This window comes from Macaca fascicularis, chromosome 6 (genome assembly GCF_037993035.2).
Source record: "Macaca fascicularis isolate 582-1 chromosome 6, T2T-MFA8v1.1".
Taxonomy (NCBI): domain Eukaryota; kingdom Metazoa; phylum Chordata; class Mammalia; order Primates; family Cercopithecidae; genus Macaca; species Macaca fascicularis.
Window position 1 is genome coordinate 43,353,340 of NC_088380.1, and position 9,797 is coordinate 43,363,136.

General features: G+C 41.7%; 1 long non-coding RNA gene and 1 pseudogene across 2 annotated transcripts in view; both read left to right on the forward strand.

Moving 5' to 3' along the window:
• Positions 1 to 2,311, forward strand: part of LOC102125750 (uncharacterized) — a 33,119-nt gene extending 30,808 nt beyond the window's left edge. For both annotated transcript variants that reach the window (XR_012413625.1, XR_006698697.3), the window contains exon 3: positions 1,917 to 2,311. This is a non-coding gene — a long non-coding RNA (uncharacterized lncRNA). The remainder of the gene's footprint in view (positions 1 to 1,916) is intronic.
• Positions 2,312 to 8,786: 6,475 nt separating this feature from the next.
• LOC102125751 (PRELI domain containing protein 3B pseudogene) lies at positions 8,787 to 9,797 on the forward strand (annotated as a pseudogene).

The window sequence follows — 9,797 nt, forward strand, 5'->3', positions numbered from 1 at the left end:
AATAACGGTGTAGTTAATTAGTAAGACCTCCTTACCTAAGATCTCATTCTAAGGTCTGGGAGATAGGACAACAGACAGGAAGAAGGGTGTCAGAAAAATACATTTAAGAGAGAAATGTTCGGCCAGGCACGGTGGCTCATGCCTATAATTCCAGCACTTTGGGAGGCCAAGGTGGGTGGATCACGAGGTGAAGAGATCGAGACCATCTTGAAATGCAAAAATTAGCTTGGCCTAGTGGCGTGCACCTGTAATCCCAGCTACTCCGGAGGCTAAGGCAGGAGAATCACTTGAACCAGGGAGGTGGAGGTTGCAGTGAGCTGAGATGGTGCCACTGCACTCCAGCCTGCTGACAGAGCAAGACTCCATCAAAAAAAAAAAAAGAGAGAGAGAGAGAGAATGAGAGAGAGAGAGGGAAATGTTCTTTTGGCAGGCCTAAGACCCTAATGTTAGAAAAAAAAAAAAAAGAAAAAAGAAAGTGGGGGGGAAAGAGAAAAATCATTAAACATGAAAAATTGCCAGAAATTCCCTTGTGTACTTTTTCCCTTGCCTTTAACTTTCTGGTTTCTGAAATAGTAACTGATCAGTGGGGTGTGATGAGGGAATAGATAGAGAATGAATAGCCCTGAATGCACTGATAATAGACTGCTTGCCAATAACCCCTGATAGAGTTTGAATACAATTCCACAATGGGGAAAAATATTTTTAAACATATGTCTGATGAAGTATTGACATCCAGAATAAATTAACACTTTCTAAAACTCATGATCAAAAAACAACCCATTTCAAAAATGGGCAGAGGACTTAAACAGACATTTCTCCAAAGAAAACATACAAATGGCCAATAAGCACATAGAAAAAAAATGTTCAGCATCACTAATTCTTAGGGAAATGCAAATCAAAACTACAATGAGATACAGGTACCACTGCACATCCACTAGGATGGCTACCATTAAAAAAAAAAAGATAACAAGATTTGGCAAGGATATAAGGAGTTTGGAACCCCTATGCATGCACTGTTGTAGGCATGTAAATTGGTACAGCCAATGTAGAAAACAGAAAGTTCCTCAACAAATTAAAAATAGAATTACTATATGACCCAGCAATTTCACTTTTGGACATATACTCAAAAGAATTAAAAGCATAGTCTCAGGAAGGTATGTGTACACCCAAGTTCATAGCAGCATTATGCATAATAGCAAAGATGAGGAAGCAACTCAAGTGTCCATTCACATATGAAAGGATAAGCAAGACGTGGTACATATAAACAGTCAGCCTTTAAAAAGAAGGAAATGCTAACGTGCTACATCACAGGTGAACCTAAGGGACATTATGAAATAAGCCCAGTCACAAAAAGAAAATACTGTATGATTCCACCTACATGGTGTACTTGGGGTGGTGAATATCATAGACATAATGTAGAATGGTGATTTCCAGGGATGAGGGAGAGGAAAGTGGGGAGTTATTCTTTAAAGAATACAGAGTTTCACTTTTAGAAGATACAAAGAGTTGTGGAGATGGATGATGACAATGGTTGCAAAGCATTATGAACTGTATGCTTAATGGTTAAGATGGTAAATTTTAAGTGTATTTTACAGAGAGAGAGAACTGGGCACCCGCTCTTGCATGCTCTTCACTAACATCCCAAATGTTCATTAATAGATAGTCGCCCCTAAGCATTTTTCTCCTGGCAGAACAGAATTCCAGTCTCTGCTCAGGACTAGCAATGTGATTTGGGGAAATGATAAACTTTCTATAAACCAGGGTCCCCCAGTACAGCTTTCTCTTCATAAGCCCAGTACTAATTTTTCTTTTCATGCCCTGAGCCAAACTATTTGACTCTGTATAGCTTTCACACGAGATGATAGAATTCGATATTAATGTCATTAATTCCATTTTCATATTCAATTTGCTTCTAGGGTTAATGTCACCAGCCAGGTTCCTAAGCTATGTGGAACACCCAGGACCAGAAGAATATGAAATTGCAAAAGCTGGTGGCTCCTGAGTCCAAGAGTTCCTGGTTTTCCTGGACACAAACGATAGCGCAGCCCTTTCTTCCCCGTGTGCCAGAGGCCTGGGGTTCTGCAGAAGAGGCCTGGAGGACCCAGACGCTGCAAGGCCTGCGCTCAGTATATTCTGGGCCCTGTCCTCTCACCTTCTATTTCTTGTATGGCCCCCATACTCATGCCAGCTATCCTAGAACAGTCAAGAGTTCAATTGTGACCTGCTTCCTCCCTCACCCTCTTCTCCCCAACCTCCACACCACACTTCTTCTTTGGGAAGATTTGTAAAAATTAAAGTTATTATATCCATGTAACTTTCTGTATTTCTTTTAAAATCCTTGTGCTACTAAGTTAAAGGGCTTTGACTCCTGGATCTAAAAAAGTCACCAACTCTGGCTAAATCTTAAACATTGACAGCAGTTGAAGCCTCATCTTCAGACCTAGGAGAAGAAGAAAATCAGAATAAGCTGCAGTCATGAGACATGGGTCCAGAAATTAAAACTATTCAACCCCTGTATTCCCAGAGACTATTGCAGAAGAAGTGGGTGTGTGAGCTTGTAAGGATCCATTTTAAGAGATAAAATTAGTTCAGAGTTTTTCTCTATAAATAAACAGTTGCGTTTGTTGTTGTTTTGAGACAGTCCAGCTATGTCATCCAGGCTGGAGTACAGTGGCATTATCCTGGCTACCTGCAACCTCTGCCCCGCAAGACGGGCACCTCAGCCTCCCAAGCAGCAGGGTCTATGGGGGTGCACCACCCTGCCTGGCTAATTTTTGTATTTTTATAGAGACAAGATTTCACCATGTTGCCCAAGCTGGTCTTGAACGCCTCAGCTCAAGATATCCTCCTGTCTAGGCCTTCCAAAGTGCTGAGTTTACAGGCATGAGCCACCGTGCCCAGTCTATAAATTAAACATTAATATCAAAGGAACACTGATTCAAGACAAGCATGTGGGTCAGATTAACAATGTTTTCTTGGAGCATCAACACATTCCTTACTTAAAAATTATGAAAGATTATGAGAAGGTTTACAAAAATTATATCTTATGGTCAAGATGATAAAAATTTAATATATTTGTCTGTAAAATGTAATTGACTTCATCCTGTCTTTATTAGGTTTTATTGTTTGGGAAAGTAAGTCTCAAAGAGTAAAAGTTTTTGCCTTTTTGTTTTTAAAATATTTGAGCTACCACTTTGACTAAATGAATGGCTTATTTTACAATGACCTGTGATGCTATTTTGTGATATTGTGTTTTCAAGCTTTCATGTTTCACAAACTTTCCAAAATCTAAATCTAAATTTAGGGTTTTGGTCTCACTAATTTTTCTGACATTACATCCCCTGAAATCCAAGGAGACATATTTGGCTTACTTGGTATAATAAAATTATCATTATCAAATATGAAATTATGTGTAACCTTATTTGACTTTTATTTATATAAATGTGTTATTAGTATGTGTCCCAAAATTGTATGAGATTCCTGTGATTCTGATATGTCTTAGAATATGTTATGAGAACTAATTATGATTATTATATTAAATTGTTATGTACCATAGATGTAACCAAATTTCCTTGTCAAATGTGTCTTTAACCATGGTTGTTCTAATACTTTTGTCATCCACAATCATTGTTTTACTTTGATCCTTTTTTAGGGTGGTTTATAATCAGTTATAGAGCTCTGAGGACTACTTTTTCTTTTTCTTTTGCTGTTTTTTTATGAGACTGGGTCTCGCTCTATCACCCAGTCTGCAATGCAGTGGCATCACTGCTCACTTCGGCCTCAGTCTCCTAGGCTCAAACAATCCTCCCACCTCAGTCTCCCAAGTAGCTGAGACTACAGGCGCACACCACACACCCAGCTAATTTTTAAAATTTTTGTAGAGATGGAGTCTCCCTATGTTACCCAGGCTGGTTTCAAACTCCTGGGTCAAGCAATCCTGCCCCCTCAGCCTCTCAAACTGCTGGGATTATAGGCATGAGCCACCACACCCAGTCTTTTAATACATTGTCCCTTCATTAACAAATACTAAGTGTCTATATTGTGCTACAAAGTGATCAAAGTTCCAGAGATAAGTGATCAACAAGCAGAAATGGACTTGCCCATAAAGTGTTTGACACAATCAGGGGCTGAAAAAAAACAAAGCAGTAAGCATGACAACAAATAAATAAGACAGTGTTTATGTGATAAATACTATCAAGAAACCTAATGCAAGTTAGATGGAAAAGTAACTAAAAGGATGCCATATTAGCTAGTGTAGTAAAAACAGAATTATCAGAGATACCTCCACTTTGATATGAATAATGCAATGAACAAAGCAAAGAAAAAAAAAATCTGGGCCAGGTGCAGTGCTCACACCTGTAATCCTAGCATTTTGGGAGGCCAAGATGGGCAGATCACTTGAGGCCAGGAGTTTGAGACCAGCCTGGCAAACATGATGGAAACTCATCTCTACTAAAAGTACAAATAAATTAGCTGGGCATGGTGGCCTGCAACTATAATGCCAGCTACTCAATAGGCTGAGGTGGGAGAATTGTTTGAATATGGGAAGTGGAGGTTGCAGTGAGCCAAGATCACACCACTGCACTCCAGCCTGGGCAACAGAGCAAGATCCTGTCTCAAAAAGAAGGAAAAAATCTAAAGGTGGAGTTACCCTCATGAGAGAATATAAAGTACAAAGATTCTAAGACTAGAACAATTTTATTATGGGCTGGGTATAGTGGTTCACACCAGTTATCCCAGCACTATGGGAGACTGAGGCAGGAGGATCACTTGAGGCTAGAATCCCAAAACCAGCCCAAGAAACATGGTGAAACCCCATCTCTATACATATAAAAAATATTTTTAATTAGCTGGATGTCGTGGTGTCCGCCTGTAGTGCCAGCCACTCAGGAGGCTGAGGCAAAAGGATTGCTTGAGCCCAGGAGTTGGAGGCTGAAGTGAGCTATTATGGTACCACTGAATTCTAGCCTGAGCTACAGAGTGAGACCCAGTCTCTAAAATTTAAGGGAAAAAAAAAAAAAAAAAGTTGGCTGGGCGTGGTGGCTCACACCTGTAATCCCAGCACTTTGGGAGGCTGAGGCGGGCAGATCACAAGGTCTGGAGTTTGAGATCAGCCTGGCCAACATGGTGAAACCCAGTCGCTACCAAAAATACAAAAAATTAGCCAGGTGTGGTGGCAGGCACCTGTGATCCCAGTTACTCAGGAGGCTGAGGCAGGAGAATCAGTTGAAACCAGAAGGCAGAGATTGCAGTGAGCCAAGATCACGTTATTGCACTCCAGCCTGGGTGACGGGGCAAGACTCCGTCTCAAAAAAAAAAAAAAAATTATTACAGCCATGGGCACAGAGAAAGCAAATAATAGCTATCACTGACCTAAGTGGGAGGTATCTAGACTAAAAGAATCTTGTAGTCTTCTGCACAAGATGGCCTACTGGCTTCCAGGCAAACTTGATACATAATTAGATAAAGATGGAAGTTTTGATTTAGCTTTGATTGAATTGTTTAATTACAGTGTTTACTAATGTCTGACAGCAACGTCTTTTAGAGAACCAGTTTGTAATGTGGTTCAGAAAATCATTCCCTGACATTCAGCCTAAAATCTGTGTCTACACTTTTCTACCAGATTTTAAGTGACTTTTATCCCATAATAAATCTTTTTATGCTTATACTATTTGAGAGTGTTTTGTTTCTTTTCCTACACACCATGTAAAAATGCAACAGTAACATCACATCTAATATGGTGAGTCTTAATCCATAGCTGAGCTGTTGGAATTTAGATTAGTCCTTCTAAAGGTAAAGCTGAATCTCAAGTTTGTACAACGTAGCAATTTATCCAAGGCATGGGACAAATACTATGTAGACATTTCTTAAAAGTACCCCTAGAATGAGCTGAGGGTCTCTCAGCAGATAGCAAGATACTATTGTAAGGTGTTCTCTATTTGAAGAAAGAAAGGAATTAATCCTGCTTCCCCCTGCTCTGCTGAAAATGTATGAGATGAGGCCTAACTTTGTGGTTCTCAGGCTACCTTATATGCATGTTAATGCCAACTCAATACTAGTATTCCCTCTCTCTTCTATTTGGTACACTGGGGTCTTCTGTTGTGAGAATTGTGTTATCTCTTCAACAGTGGATATATTCCATCCTTTTATTCCTCCTAAGTGGACTGTGCTGAGAAGCAGTTATTCATATGGCCTCTCAGAAGATGGTTCGTAAGATAGACAAATCAGTGGTGTTCAGAGTGGGTTCAAATTTGTGGAATCAGTGTTCATACAGGAAGTAGGGGATTTTCTTTATGAGAGAATTACAAAAATGTTTTAGGACAAATGTTTTACAAACTCTTTGGAAGTTTGCCTTAAAGTTAAACTTTATTGGTTTGATAGTAAAGTCACCTCTGGTCATGCTTGATACAAGATTGTGCAACTAGGAAGCATAGCATTGAATATACTCGTCCCTGCCCCTCTCCTCTTTCTTCTCACTCCCACTTTGTAAGGACCACTCGTTAATAAAGCAATCTCACACGAGTGTTTATTTCAGCAATATTTTGAGGGGAAAGCCAAATAAATAAAATATGTCTCTCTGCTCACCTCATATACCTCAGTGCTTTTCCCCTGCTGTTGGAATACTCAAAAATTTACTCTGTACTAAAATTTGTTTCAGAGTATTTTCAAAAATAGAACTGACTGAGGCCAATCTTGACTGCTGACATGCTGCAAATGAAACACGTTTCCTGTATTTGAAAAGTCTTTGGCTGAGTGGGACAACAACATACACAGAAAGGCCTTTTTAAATATTAGCAAATTTAAGTATTTATATGCACATTTCATTCATCACTCTAGTGCCCCTCCTCAGTTTTTTCATCAGGGAATATTTCTCAAAATTACAGGGCAAAATCATAATATGTTAGCATTCTGAATCAAGTAATATACTTTAAAAAATGCATCATAATCTAATGGAGCTTATCAGGAACTCGACTTGGGTCTGTTATTTGAAAATCAATCTGTTATTGTCCACATTAGCAGTAGAAAAAATACATGATAATCTCTGAAGATACAAAAAAAACTTTTTGAAAATTCAACTCAGTTTTATTATTAATATAAAAATCATCATAGCAAATTGAAAAAGAGAGTTCCCTTAATTTGATAAAGCATATCTATAAGAAGTGTACACCTAACATCTCACCTAATTGCAAAATATTGAAAAATGCCAATTTCTTACTGAAATTTTAAAAAAACTGCCAATAACTGGATCCATTCTCTCACCCCCTGCCCCACCCTATTACCGCCTGATCCAATAAAAACCCAAGGGCTTTCAATAGGGCCTTCCGAATTGATAACATTTTCACCATAATCCTTTCACTGTCTGAAGCAATAAGCAGGGCAAATAAGTGTTAATCCCCACATGATTGTATTATGTCCAACTTCCTGTACAAGACAGAATGCTATAAAAACCCACAGTCAGTGATGGACTGAGTCATTTGCTCTATTCCTAGACCAGCTAGGCCAGGTCAAGCCTTGGAAGGTTGAGGCTATGGAGTTCCATCCATCAACCTTGGAAGAGCTCTCATGGAGGCAGGCAGGTCCAGAGCCCCACATGCCACGGGACCTGAACCGAGAGCAAGCTTGGGCCTGGGCACTGGATAACTTCCCTGTGCTGAGTCGCCATTCCTGCCAATGCCATCAGCTCTACCGGAGCTCTGCTGCGGGCTGGCTGCTGCACTGCGCCTCCACCGGGCACGGAGCCCTTCCCGGAGATGAGAGGGGCCAAAAACGGCCTCGAGACTCCCATGTCGAGGAATCAATGGCTGAAACCAAAGACGGGCTTCAGTCACCTCAAGAAGACGCAAATGCTACCTACGGCGAGGTCCAAAGCGGTCTGATGAAGCCTGGAGATGCCAGCGCCTGCGCAGGTGGAAGGACACAAGCCCATGGCGACCTCTGCAGTCCAGGCCGCCCCCGGAAGCTGCTGAAAATCCACGATTCCATCAGGAAGGAACCCGGAAAGGAGAGGAACCCCAGCCTTTCAGCAAGCCTGCGGTACGACCTGCTTCAACGAACACTGCCCTGGAAGGAGCTCGAGGCACCCCAGTGGGGACCCTCATACTGTCCCTGCGGACTTTTACGCTGGAACTGTGCCCTGCACGCACAAGAGCCTTGAGGTCTCTGCTGTGGAGATCATTCCTTAATTTGTTCTTCCCCTCCTGAACGTCCTAAACATTTTTCATTTAGAGAAACTCTCTTCATGGAATGAATAATATGCAATGTGCTAAGGAACTCACCGTTCCTGATGTACTCACAATTGTGATAGTTCTTCCATTGAAACTGTACATGTGTTGAATAAAGCCTTTCCCTATTCTCCACCTGTGAAATGTATTTCAAGCTGGTAAATCAAGATTGGTATAGATGGGCCTGAAGCAGACAGAAAGGGGGCAAGGACCCAGCTCAGAGCCCTTTTTTTTTTTTTTTTTTTTTTTTTTTTTTTTTTTTACATAGTGTCTCGCTAGTTGGGTCGCTCAGGCTTCTGTGCAGTGGCGCAGTCTTGCTTTAGTCTAAATTCCAGAGGGTCTTTGAGGAGCTCTAGATACTAACAGAGTGGGAGGGGACAACTGGGTGGATCACTTGCTGGAGTTGCTTCAAAACTGACTGTGGCCCTCCAGATGAAGGCAGGAAATAGACATTAACAGTGTTCTTTACATCAGGGGTCCCCAACCTTTGTGACACAAGAGACTGGTTTTGTGGAAGGCAATTTTTCCATGGATGGGGGTTGGGGAGACAGGGATGATTTGGCGATGACGCTGCCCTACCTCAGATCATCAGGCGTCAGATTCTCAGGAGAAGCGCGCAAAGTAGATTCCTCGCATGCGCAGTTCACAATAGGGTGGGTGCTCATGAGAATCTGTCACTTCAGACCAGCTGAGCTCGGGCGGTAGTACTCGCTTGCCTGCCAGTCACGTCCTGCTGTGCCTCAGGGTTCCTAGCAGGCCACCGACCGCCACCGGTTCTCTGCCTGGGGAGTTGGGGATCCCCACTTTAAAAGGTTTAAAGGTTACGTTGTCTTAAGGGGTGAAGGAGGGATTTGGGATGTCCCTCGAGTGAGGCCGATGGCACCCGCATACTGCGAGGCTGGCTGGGGTGCTCTTTATGGCATGGGGCATATGTAACCTCTTTGCCTCATTTTCCCCTGCGCTGCCCAGACATCTTTAGGACTGTCTGCAGCATCAAGATCTGGACTTGAGAGCACGTTTTTCAGCACCCGTGGGAAACTGTTGCAACAGCTGCAATGCATAAATACCCAAGCCCTGTGAACCCGAGCATGGTGTGGGATGACGTGTTGAACAGGCGCATAGATCCCTCCGGAGAGCTGCACAGCTACAGACTTCTCCGCACAGAGTGGGAACTGCAAACCTCTTACTGGTGCAGCAAAACCCAAAACATATGTACTAGAATATTCTGTAGTTAATCCTGTAAAGAAAACAATGGAACTTAAATCTACTAATATTTCACTTACAAATACAATTTCAGTAGATGAGAGATTTATACCCAAACCACATCATCAGGACCCCAAAAAAAAAAACTATTTTGACTCAAGAAGCCATAATCACTGAAGAGAGGGAGCCTCAGCAGTTACCTTGAAGAACTGATGGCAAGAACGATATCTTCAAATGCTAATAAAGGCCAAGAAGCACTGAAATGGGTCATACATAAATTACACGTTAAGACTGAAGAATTGACAGCTTCCGCCAAGAGGAAGCATAAGAACTTTGATGGCAGCGGGGGCAGCAGCATTTATAGAGAATTGA